Below are 12500 nucleotides of genomic sequence, written 5' to 3'. Positions count from 1 at the left end.
CATACCCATTTAACTCCCAGGTGTATAGGCCTATAGACCGTACGATACACAGCCAAGTCATACAACCTAGCGATTAGCTTAGAGTTAGCCTTGCCGGTTCAGGTAGACCACATTAATAGCTCATTTAGCTTTGTTTAGTTTCACTAAGACATGTTAGCTTTAACGTTGGCCTCCTCAACCTCTCCAGTTATAATAGCCGAGCTCAGGAGACCAGAGCCCCAATTCACAAAGCCTCTCAGAATAGGAGTGCTGATCTAGGATCAGTTTGGCCTTTTAGATCATAATTAATACATTGATATAGACACAGGCTACATGGTGCTAGATCAGCACTCTGAGAATAGGACACCACGGGCATTGTGTAAATAGGCGTGCCGTGGTCTTTTTCCTTAGCCTGCGTTGCTACCTCTCAGCCGTGATGTACGGGCCCTGCTTATCTCGGCCCGTCACCTCAACTGGAAATACTATTATTCTATCTGGGCTCAGCCGGCGGCTAGGCTACGCTACGGTAAGGATGGTCACTTTGTCACTGTCCCTCCGGACCAGAACAGCCCGGGACACAGCCACAACCTCTGTCTGGCTCCATCAGGAGAGGGAGAACTCCAACACACACGGGACCGACACACACACACACACACACCTGCACCGGCCCGAGGGGTCCTTCTCAACTGGAGTGGAAAATAACTATCATCTCAATTCGATAACAACAGAAAACAAGAGGAGAAAATCAGCAGCCTTCACAGAGAGACTGTATGTAACATCCTTTCCTCTGTAATGGTACCGTGGGGAAATGCAGTGGCAGTTGTACCAGAGTCTGTAGAGTGGCTGGGGTAGCCCCTGTATTATTCATATGAGGATTTATGGCCCAGCGGGGTGTGTGTGTGTGTGTGTGTGTGTGTGTGTGTGTGTGTGTGTGTGTGTGTGTGTGCGTGTGCGTGTGTGTGCGTGTGTGTCCACAGGGCCAGGCCACTCCATCACAAGGATAATTTCCTGTGTTTGACCCCCATGATGACCTTTGTTTCCCCTGGCTCGCACACTCTGTCAGCCCCAAATTAGTACATACTTATGCTATTTTATTTACGGCAGGATTTATAAGGTGATAATAGAAATATAACTACATATGGTGCTGTTATTTGTATAATTATATTTTTAATCATTATTAATTCATTAGTTCTTAGTACTTCATTCGATTTTTGGAAGAATCATAAACCTTTTATTTTTTATAGCCAATAAAACATTGTGACCACTAAAACAATTCTCGATTTTCCACCTACTTCTATTTATACTAAACCTTATCCTTTATCATTTAAATGGCATATATTCCTATATACTTTATTATTTTTCATTTAAATTGTAATATTTTTTTATTATTACATTTTCCGCCCAATTAAATATATTTTGGAAATATGTATATTTATTAAAGGACTTAGGCCTAAATGAATGGTTGAAAACTACAGTCTATTCTTGTTGTTCTGAACAGATTTGGAAGACATTCAGAGCTTTACTGAACAGAAACTAACCCAAAATAAATAATAAGTTCATTCAATAAATTCCCTCAATGATCTTTCCTCTTTCCTACACACGTCTCCTCGCTGTAACGAATACATCCAAATCTCCATCCGCGTCTACCTCTCAAATAGCACCCTACTCTCCAGAAGAAGAAAAAAGTGCACTACTTTTGAGCTGGGACAATAATTAATAATAATAATTATAGGCAATTGGGTGAAATTTGGGAAGCAACCAATCTAATTCATATTTACACACCAAACACAAGTCTTCTCACACACACAGGCAGACGGGGACATTAGCATACCACCGACGGCGGCGTGCCGTTTATTTGTCCGGCCGACCTGCCCTGTTCCTCTCCGGCTCTCAGCCAAACAGTCCAATCTGTAGCGAGCTCCCTTTAACCCCTTCCAGGCAATCACAAAGAATATTCTGGAAGCAGCAAGACCCATTGAGGGACCCTCTTCTTACCCCAATTGGATGAGTATGGCTTAACTGTTTGGCAGCATTCCCTGCGCACCGCCTGCCACAGACACCTGCAACAATATACAATAGAAGCCTCCTCCTCCAAGTCTTATCTGGAGCAGAGCTGTGATGAGAAAATGGAATCGATCGATTGGCTGATGGGTATGTACTGTATGTGTTGTTATGGTTTGTTCTGGAGGCCCTGGACGGACCAGAGCTGTTATATAGGAGACGAGGGAGGGAGGGAAGGAGCGAAAGGGGGAGAGAATTACAGAGAGAGAGAGAAAGAGCGAGAGAGTGATAGAAGAATATACGGAGAAAGAGAGAGAGAGCAAATAAAAGAGAGAGGTGGCCTGGTCTCAGAACTGAACAAGGTGCTCCTTCAGAAGTGTCAGACAGCACCTCTCTTTAGCCGTCCTAGATCAGTGGAAGAAGTGTCAGACAGCACCTCTCTTTAGCCGTCCTAGATCAGTGGAAGAAGTGTCAGACAGCACCTCTCTTTAGCCGTCCTAGATCAGTGGAAGAAGTGTCAGACAGCACCTCTCTTTAGCCGTCCTAGATCAGTGGAAGAAGTGTCAGACAGCACCTGTCTTTAGCCGTCCTAGATCAGTGGAAGAAGTGTCAGACAGCACCTCTCTTTAGCCGTCCTAGATCAGTGGAAGAAGTGTCAGACAGCACCTCTCTTTAGCCGTCCTAGATCAGTGGAAGAAGTGTCAGACAGCACCTCTCTTTAGCCGTCCTAGATCAGTGGAAGAAGTGTCAGACAGCACCTCTCTTTAGCCGTCCTAGATCAGTGGAAGAAGTGTCAGACAGCACCTCTCTTTAGCCGTCCTAGATCAGTGGAAGAAGTGATCACGGAGCCGTATGGACACCCAGAGAGATAACACTATGAACTCACTCCTCAATCCCTCAACAGTACACACACACACACACACACACACACACACACACACACACACACACACACACACACACACACAGTCTCTCTCTCTATTCTCTCTTCGTAAATCACTCCTATCTAATGATGGGGGGTGTTCTTAAAGGGATTCATGGAGAGATATTAACTTTAATCACAAAGAGCTGGAGAGAGAGAGAGAAACAGAGATGAAGAGATAGAACGAGCGCTTTACTCTTCCGTGCGGACGGCGAACCTTCAAGCGCTTCACCCCCTTTCTTTCATGTCTATTCCCATGGACATTTCTCTTTGTCATCCCTCATCTCATCCCTCCATCACAACATGGCTATATAATAACCACCTATTATGCTAATGAGGATGCAATGGACCGTAGGCCTATAGGCCGTAGGATGCTGTTTTTCACCAATCGTCAATCACAATTTTCCCTCTTTTCCCGTTTTGTAATTATTTTCTGACTCAGGAGCAGGTCCGTCGGGCCTTTTCCAATGTTCCGCTATAAATGAACAATGAGTTGAGCCACTATATAACAGCCATCAAGATGTAGGTCTGGGATAAAAAATAATGTCCCCCCCTACGCTACGATAAATGCCCTTCAACGTAATAACACGAACAGTAAAACAAAGAAATATGTGGATAAGGAAAGGTGACCTGGTCCGCTTTACAAGGCGCTAAATCAGAGAAATATCACGACGGCGTTATCAAACGGAATTAAAACTTTTATTCATTGAGTAATAGCTCCAGTAATGCAGTCCATCAGCCAGATTACTGCACACACTAAGTGTATACATCTCACACACACACACACACACACCAAGCACAGCCTGGGCCCCGTTGCTAGGCGATCTCTTTCCATTCGTGACGAGAAAGAAAGAGAAGAGGAAGGACAACCAGGTTCAGCTATTTCCTCCTACCCCCCCCCCCTCCCCCCTTCCATCCACTCTTTCTTTCAGTGTCTAACATTGCAAACCCTTATTTCCCCTCTCCAAAATCTATGTAAGTGTGGAATCAAAGAAGGGGTCCTGGGCCATAAATCAGCAGAGAGGCTTAGTATGAGCGTTAAAGTGGAACCATGCAGTAAGGCCTGCCGCATGAGAGGGACATTCAACACCTTTGCACATGGCCCTGGCCTCCTCAGTAATTCTCGACAGCTTATTTCTCATTGTGAGCATCCCAAATGGCACCCTATTCCCTGTGTAGTGCACGACCTATCGGGCTCTGATCAAAAGAGGTGCACTCTAGATAGGGAATAGGGTGCCATTTGGGCCATTTGAACATAGAGCTTGTAGGGTCAGAGGCTTCGGCACGCAGATCTGAAATATGACAGACAGACAGACAGACAGACAGAGAGAGAGAGAGGGGCCCATTTCTTTCTTGTTTTTTAACAATCGGGGGAACTGTTTGACATTATGAGACACCACAGGTTCCTCTCAGTGGTAGTGGGCCTGAGAGGAATCACTGACTGGTGGAATTTCACAGCGTCTTCAATCCATGAGCGCACACATTGTTGCTGCACACATTGTTGCTGCGCCCCCAGTATTCCTCTCTATTGTCTGGTTTTTAATAAGGCAGAGCCATCGAAGTTTCCTTTAACTGATGGAACCTACGGCAAATCCCACTTCTACAACACACAGATGAACATATTGAAATCATAAAAGTGTATTATCGCATGATATCCTCTTTATCTCGCTCATCTGGTCTGTCTGACGTGTCAATTTTTTGTAAAACATTCTTTTTTTTTTGGGACATCTTTTAACATCTGTCCGTCTCCGCGGCGTTTATGAATGCAGAGCTGGTCCATTGTGATGTCGTTCCCTCTTTTATTCCGGCCTGCCAGTTATTCAGTTGTTCTGTTATAGTTGCATCATTCCGTCACTCAGCGGCAGGCCGGGGGATGTAAAATAGGCTAATTGAAAAGTAAATAGAGTGACAAATTCCACCCCCCCCCCCTGAAAAATATGGTTCCAATTATCCTGCGGTGTAAGGGTCTATTCTCCCCGTAACGGGACGGGAGTGAGAATTATTACATGTGTTGCAAACGGCACTGTCGGCGATGCCTGTTTCCACATCTTAAAAGACAGGACATCAAATGGCCATGAAAATATACACTTCCAGAAGAATTACATAAACAAACCCCCTCTCTTTTTCACAGCCTTTTAAATCTAAATCATCGACACCCACAATGCATCTATTATGCTGTTGAGCCAATCCAAAAAAAGGCTTGCGATTCCCCCTCCACAGCATCAGCCCCCTCATCCTGCCTGGTATTATAGCCTGGGTGGATTTGGAGAGGCTGGGAATTCTGACCACAAGCAGCCCCAAAAAAGGAACAGTGACTGGGCTCCGCTTCGCAAAAACTATTCGCTCTAATTCAGAACATCTGACCGTGGTGAGGGCAGCCCGAGCTCCCAGGGAGCTTTTTTCGGGGGAGCGTCGACTTCCCTCTCTCTCTCTCTCTCTCTCTCGACAATCAACTCTCAAAGTGCCGGAGTCACGGAATCACAGAGAAAGAAGGGTATTAACATGCGATACGGGTCCCCTCAACACACACACACACACACACACACACACACACACACACACACACACACACACACACACACACACACACACACACACACACACACACACACACACACACACACACACACAAACTCCTTTCCTTTGAAGATGATTGAAACACACTTAAGCAGACAGCGGGTATAATAATTGACAGCAATTGATCACGTTTCATTGACCACAGGCACGACATGTGGATGCACAGGCGCGCACACACACACAGAGAGAGAGGGGTGCGTAAACGGCACACTGAGGAAGGTCAATTAGCAGCAGCAGAGAGAATACACTGGTTTCAGCTGTTACCTTGGTTAAGAAATCCTCCAGTTGTTCCTTCCCCAAAGGGGTTAAAAGGATCCGGCCAGAGCCCTCCTGGCTGCTCTCGATACCCGATCACAGAGGCATGTAGCTGGGTAGACACGGTGCTGCGCTGAGTCTGTCTTGCCGGGAGCTTTTTTTCGCCTTTCTTATTCCCCTTCACCAAACACTTGCCTCCTCTCTCTCTCTCTCTCTCTCTCTCTCTCTCTCTCTCTCTCTCTCTCTCTCTCTCTCTCTCTCTCTCTCTCTCGGCACACAGTTTGTTTCCGTGGTTCTACTGAGAGTAGTCTGTTTCTCCCATTCCACTCACTCTCTCAAACGCACACACAGAGCAGAGAGAGGCTCCTCTCAATGAACAATCACACTCTCACGCTCTATGGCATCAAGCTCAGGCTTCAAGCTCAACTCATTAACGAGAGAGGGAGGAATAAAAAAAGAAGAGGGAAGAAATGCAGGATCGTTTTCTTCTTCTTTTCCTTAGGCTGGACAGTGGGTGGTTAAATGCGCATCCTGCTGGTTGGTGGTTGGTCCACGCTCGCTCTCGCACCCTCTCTGCCGCCGCCTGCCTTTCTAAACGGAAGCTTTCCTCTTTCTTTCTCTCTCTCTCACTCTCTCCAAGTTTTGAGGCACTCTTTCGGAGCCGTGCTGCTGCTGGCAGGAGAGGGGAGGGGCTTGGGGCTGAAAGAAGGGAGGGAGGCGCGCTATAGGTTGAGCCTTTGTCTGTTTACACCCACCGGGGGGAGGAGGGAGAGGAAAGGAGGTCGGGGGAAGGGAGGGGAGAGGAGGAGGGGGCTGTCTCTGCTTTAACCATTTGGTCTTCACTCATCTGTTGCGTGGCTTCACGCACACACACACACACACACACACACACACACACACACACACACACACACACACACACACACACACACACACACACACACACACACACACACACATTCTCTCAGCGATATCTCTCCCGCTCTCAGGCACGCACGCACTTAGCCATTGTAGCTGGGGAGAAAAGCACTATAGTAAATAGACAGGCACACCTTTACTTAGACTCTATTCTTTAAACCCTAGCTAGGGAATAATGCAACTGCATACCAGTAATGGGATAATAGTTTGACTCATAATACACACACCTAATGAATACCCATACATGTACTAATACACACACCTAATGAATACCCATACATGTACTAATACACACACCTAATGAATACCCATACATGTACTAATACACACACCTAATGAATACCCATACATGTACTAATACACACACCTAATGAATACCCATACATGTACTAATACACACACCTAATGAATACCCATACATGTACTAATACACACACCTAATGAATACCCATACATGTACTAATACACACACCTAATGAATACCCATACATGTACTAATACACACACCTAATGAATACCCATACATGTACTAATACACACACCTAATGAATACCCATACATGTACTAATACACACACCTAATGAATACCCATACATGTACTAATACACACACCTAATGAATACCCATACATATACTAATACACACACCTAATGAATACCCATACAATTATTAATACACACACCTAATGAATACCCATACAATTATTAATACACACACCTAATGAATACCCATACAATTATTAATACACACACCTAATGAATACCCATACAATTATTAATACACACACCTAATGAATACCCATACAATTATTAATACACACACCTAATGAATACCCATACATGTACAAATACACACACCTAATGAATACCAATACATGTACTAATACACACACTTATTGAATAACCATACAATTATTAATACACACACCTAATGAATACCCATACAATTATTAATACACACACCTAATGAATACCCATACATGTACTAATACACACACCTAATGAATACCCATACATGTACTAATACACACACCTAATGAATACCCATACAATTATTAATACACACACCTAATGAATACCCATACAATTATTAATACACACACCTAATGAATACCCATACAATTATTAATACACACACCTAATGAATACCCATACATGTACTAATACACACACCTAATGAATACCCATACATGTACTAATACACACACCTAATGAATACCCATACAATTATTAATACACACACCTAATGAATACCCATACATATACTAATACACACACCTAATGAATACCCATACATTTATTAATACACACACCTAATGAATACCCATACAATTATTAATACACACACCTAATGAATACCCATACATATACTAATACACACACCTAATGAATACCCATACAATTATTAATACACATACCTGATGAATACCCATACAATTATTAATACACACACCTAATGAATACCCATACATATACTAATACACACACCTAATGAATACCCATACATGTACTAATACACACACCTAATGAATACCCATACATGTACTACATATCCTCAAGATTCAAGTTGTATTAGTCAGGGAGACCCAATTTATATAACACAATTTATACATGTTTTGGGGAAGGGGGGATTGGGGGGCGAGTGTTAAAATCCTACAGGCACATCAACATCAACACACACACACACGAACTGTACCTGTACGGCAGATAATGTATGAGTCTGCTCAATGTCTGTTCAGTTTCTGCCTGCTGTCATTAACATGCCTCAGAGCACATGGAAACACTGCCGTAAACCCAGCCACGCACTTATGCACGTATGCGCACACACACACAAATTTAGCGAAAGACAGCTTTCACCAGGTATCACGTCCTTATCTGGTCTGATTAGCACGTCTAGGCGACACACAACAACAACACAACAATCTAAAACCTCCCGTAATCCACGGTGGGAAATGAGAGGTGGAAACAAATAAACACAGTGAAATGAACAAAAGGAGACTTGTTCAGTTTGGTGCGTTTTGCTACACGGGTTATAGAGCAGTCCGGATTACTGACCCTGACGACAGACCAGGCCAATCCCTAATGCCTGTCAGTTGGCAGAGCGTACCCAATACACATCTACTCGCCCGTCGGCATGCCAACTGTAGAGACGAAAAGACGTGACACGACCCAGCAGCTCCCCCTTTTCCCAACAAAAAACGGCCACAGAGGATGCGCTATATTGTTCAGACCACTAAAAGTCATTGTGCTGGCTAATCGACCCGTCGAAAGGCGTTTGATACGGTCGGCCATTTCTTACTTGTTCACAGGTCGTCTGAAATAGGCCTAGATCATGGCATCCTGCGATTGGTTCAAGAACAAAAGTGTGCTTACTGACGGTAAATCAAATCTAGTTTCCTCAATATTACGAAAGGTGTGCTGCAGGGGTCGACTTTGGGCCCCGTTCTCGTCCCTATTTCTATCAATAACATTGTTCCACCTGTTAAGGGAGAATTGATATGGGAGAATTGTGTTGGTTTTGATTCATCTCGTAGTCTGTGTTATATTGATATTATTATATTACATGATATTTATTAAATGCTGTATGTTCATGTTCACAGGCCTCCCCATGTAAATGAGACCATGGGCTCAACGTTGACCCTCCCAGTATTACAACATGACGCTCCAGAGGGCCGTTAAACGGCAGAACATCCACTTCTAAACGTTCTGTCCAGGACAGGACGGCACCGCAACAGCAGGGACCTGCCAAATGGCTCGCCCTGCTCGAAACGGACAGAATCCAGACCACATTCATATGGAATCTACATTCTTGTTAACACCAGAAGGATCTAGGCGGAGATCCTATGATCATTGTATGCTGTAGAAATGCTCAATGATATTGTGTGTTTTTCCCTGTTGGGAATAACGTCTCGTGTTTTTCAAGGAGAACATGTCATGTTTTGTGCCGTTACGTAGGAAACATTATGCCCTGAACAATTACCCACCTTTCCCGCGTTTTACAACGGATTTATCCATCAACAACGGAACACTACTCTCCTCCCTGAGCCTGGGGCACCTCCTGCTAAGAGTGACCACGGAAAATTTCAGCCAATCAGACAAGGAGCCTATCCCCGCCCACGCTGTCCATTCGAACTGAGCTATAAAAGCGTGGCGTGAATAATGGCCCCGGACGACTGAAATCCTTCTGCTTCCAGGACGTCGGTGTAGTTGGTAACTGGAAAGTGCCCTTGATTATTGACCCCCCCCAATTTGACGATTGTCCTCTGCTCTCACTTGGATCTCAGTTGGACACAGGGGTCTTCTCCCATTTTCCCAATGAAAGGACGTTTGGGAATCCAGCCAGAGATTGAGCTTACAGTGGAATTCCATATAAGCACATTGAACGCAGGCTATATCTCTCTTAAATTCCCTGCTTTGTCTCATGTAGAATCATCCTAAATGACAGCTTGTCCTACTCTTGAGTTAAGAGAAACCCTCCTCTCTGTTTCCCTCCCTTCCCCATTCTAACTACTTCATCATTGCTTTTCATTTTGCCACAATCTGTCACGGAGTCATTTATTACCTTGTTTTTTATAATACATATCTTTCCTGTTATAAAATAATATCACTGTCTCTGAGACTTTGAATCTGACATTGAAAGAACTCTACAGAACCTTGAGGTTATAATTGTGACATGTACGGTTTATCCCGACTTGCTAAGAAAGTTTCCTATCGACTTAAATGATAGGTGGTGCTGTAAAATAACAGTAACAAATAAATCCATATTTTAGATTCCATAATTAATTACCCAATTAATTAGACATTATCATAACGTTAGGCCTCGACACTGCTGTGAGTATAAAGAGCTGGTCCAGGGCCCATTTTGTCTATACATTCCATCCATACATGCCCATGCTTGGGAGTGTTCATCTCCCTCAGGGTGTGTTGGAAGAAGAGGCTAATATCCTTCCTACTAGACTGTGGAGAGGAGAGCGATAGGGGCTCATACGCAGGCAAACACACAGAGAGAGAGAGAGACACACACACAAACACACAGAGAGTGGGAAACACACAGAGAGAGAGAGACACACACACAAACACACAGAGAGTGGGAAACACACAGAGAGAGAGAGACACACACACAAACACACATATGAATGCCAGGCACGCCGACACCCACACAAGCTGAACAAAAAAAAAATCTGTTTCCTTTACTGACAGTCGGCTATGCCTTGTCATGTGGCATTAATATGAATGAAATCAATATTATGGTGGCCCAGAACGGACTAAGGCCTTTTGGAAAACCTCATTACTCTGGCAATCGCTGTATTTCACACTCGTACGTGTGACTGTTTTTTAAAGCACTGCACTTGTTGCTATGGGGAGAGATGGACGGAGAGCATCTTGACGACCATAAACACTTAGGGGTTAACGTCTGCTGGCTCCCCACAGAGAATCAATCACACTTTAACATTGTGTGTGTGTCTAGAATATCGTCCTTTACGTTATGGTGTGACAGTATAGTGTTTTGTATTTTTAACTGAGTTGGACTGTAAGTTATAAACCAACCATCAGCAGGAACATCTATATAACCATGTTATTTTATACTCCCTGTATATAGCCATGTTATTATCTACTCCCTGTATATAACCATGTTATTATCTACTCCCTGTATATAGTCATGTTATTATCTACTCCCTGTATATAACCCTGTTATTATCTACTCCCTGTATAGAGCCATGTTATTATATACTCCCTATATATAGCCATGTTATTATCTACTCCCTGTATATAGCCATGTTATTATATACTCCCTGTATATAGCCATGTTATTATCTACTCCCTGTATATAGCCATGTTATTTTATACTCCATATACATAGTCATGTTATTATCTACTCCCTGTATATAGTCATGTTATTAACTACTCCCTGTATATAGCCATGTTATTATCTACTCCCTGTATATAGCCATGTTATTATCTACTCCCTGTATATAGCCATGTTATTTTATACTCCCCGTATAGAGCCATGTTATTTTATACTCCATATATATAGTCATGTTATTATCTACTCCCTGTATATAGTCATGTTATTAACTACTCCCTGTATATAGCCATGTTATTTTATACTCCCTGTATATAGCCATGCTATTATATACTCCCTGTATATAGCCATGTTATTATCTACTCCCTGTATATAGCCATGTTATTTTATACTCCATATATATAGTCATGTTATTATATACTCCCTGTATATAGCCATGTTATTTTATACTCCCTGTATATAACCATGTTATTATCTACTCCCTGTATATAGTCATGTTATTATCTACTCCCTGTATATAACCCTGTTATTATCTACTCCCTGTATAGAGCCATGTTATTATATACTCCCTATATATAGCCATGTTATTATCTACTCCCTATATATAGCCATGTTATTATATACTCCCTGTATATAGCCATGTTATTATCTACTCCCTGTATATAGCCATGTTATTTTATACTCCATATACATAGTCATGTTATTATCTACTCCCTGTATATAGTCATGTTATTAACTACTCCCTGTATATAGCCATGTTATTATCTACTCCCTGTATATAGCCATGTTATTATATACTCCCTGTATATAGCCATGTTATTATCTACTCCCTGTATATAGCCATGTTATTTTATACTCCCCGTATAGAGCCATGTTATTTTATACTCCATATATATAGTCATGTTATTATCTACTCCCTGTATATAGTCATGTTATTAACTACTCCCTGTATATAGCCATGTTATTTTATACTCCCTGTATATAGCCATGCTATTATATACTCCCTGTATATAGCCATGTTATTATCTACTCCCTGTATATAGCC

General features: G+C 42.8%; 1 protein-coding gene across 2 annotated transcripts in view; it reads right to left on the bottom strand.

Annotated features, from left to right (window-relative positions):
- LOC135507602 (teneurin-3-like) overlaps positions 1-12500 on the bottom strand; it is a 462717-nt gene that overhangs the window by 254484 nt on the left and 195733 nt on the right. The gene's annotated exons all lie outside the window — the stretch shown is intronic.

The sequence above is a fragment of the Oncorhynchus masou genome, chromosome 21 (assembly GCF_036934945.1).
Source record: "Oncorhynchus masou masou isolate Uvic2021 chromosome 21, UVic_Omas_1.1, whole genome shotgun sequence".
In the NCBI taxonomy this organism is placed as follows: Eukaryota; Metazoa; Chordata; class Actinopteri; order Salmoniformes; family Salmonidae; genus Oncorhynchus; species Oncorhynchus masou.
Note: the sequence above shows the minus strand (reverse complement) of the source record. Positions and strands in the feature narration are given on the sequence as shown.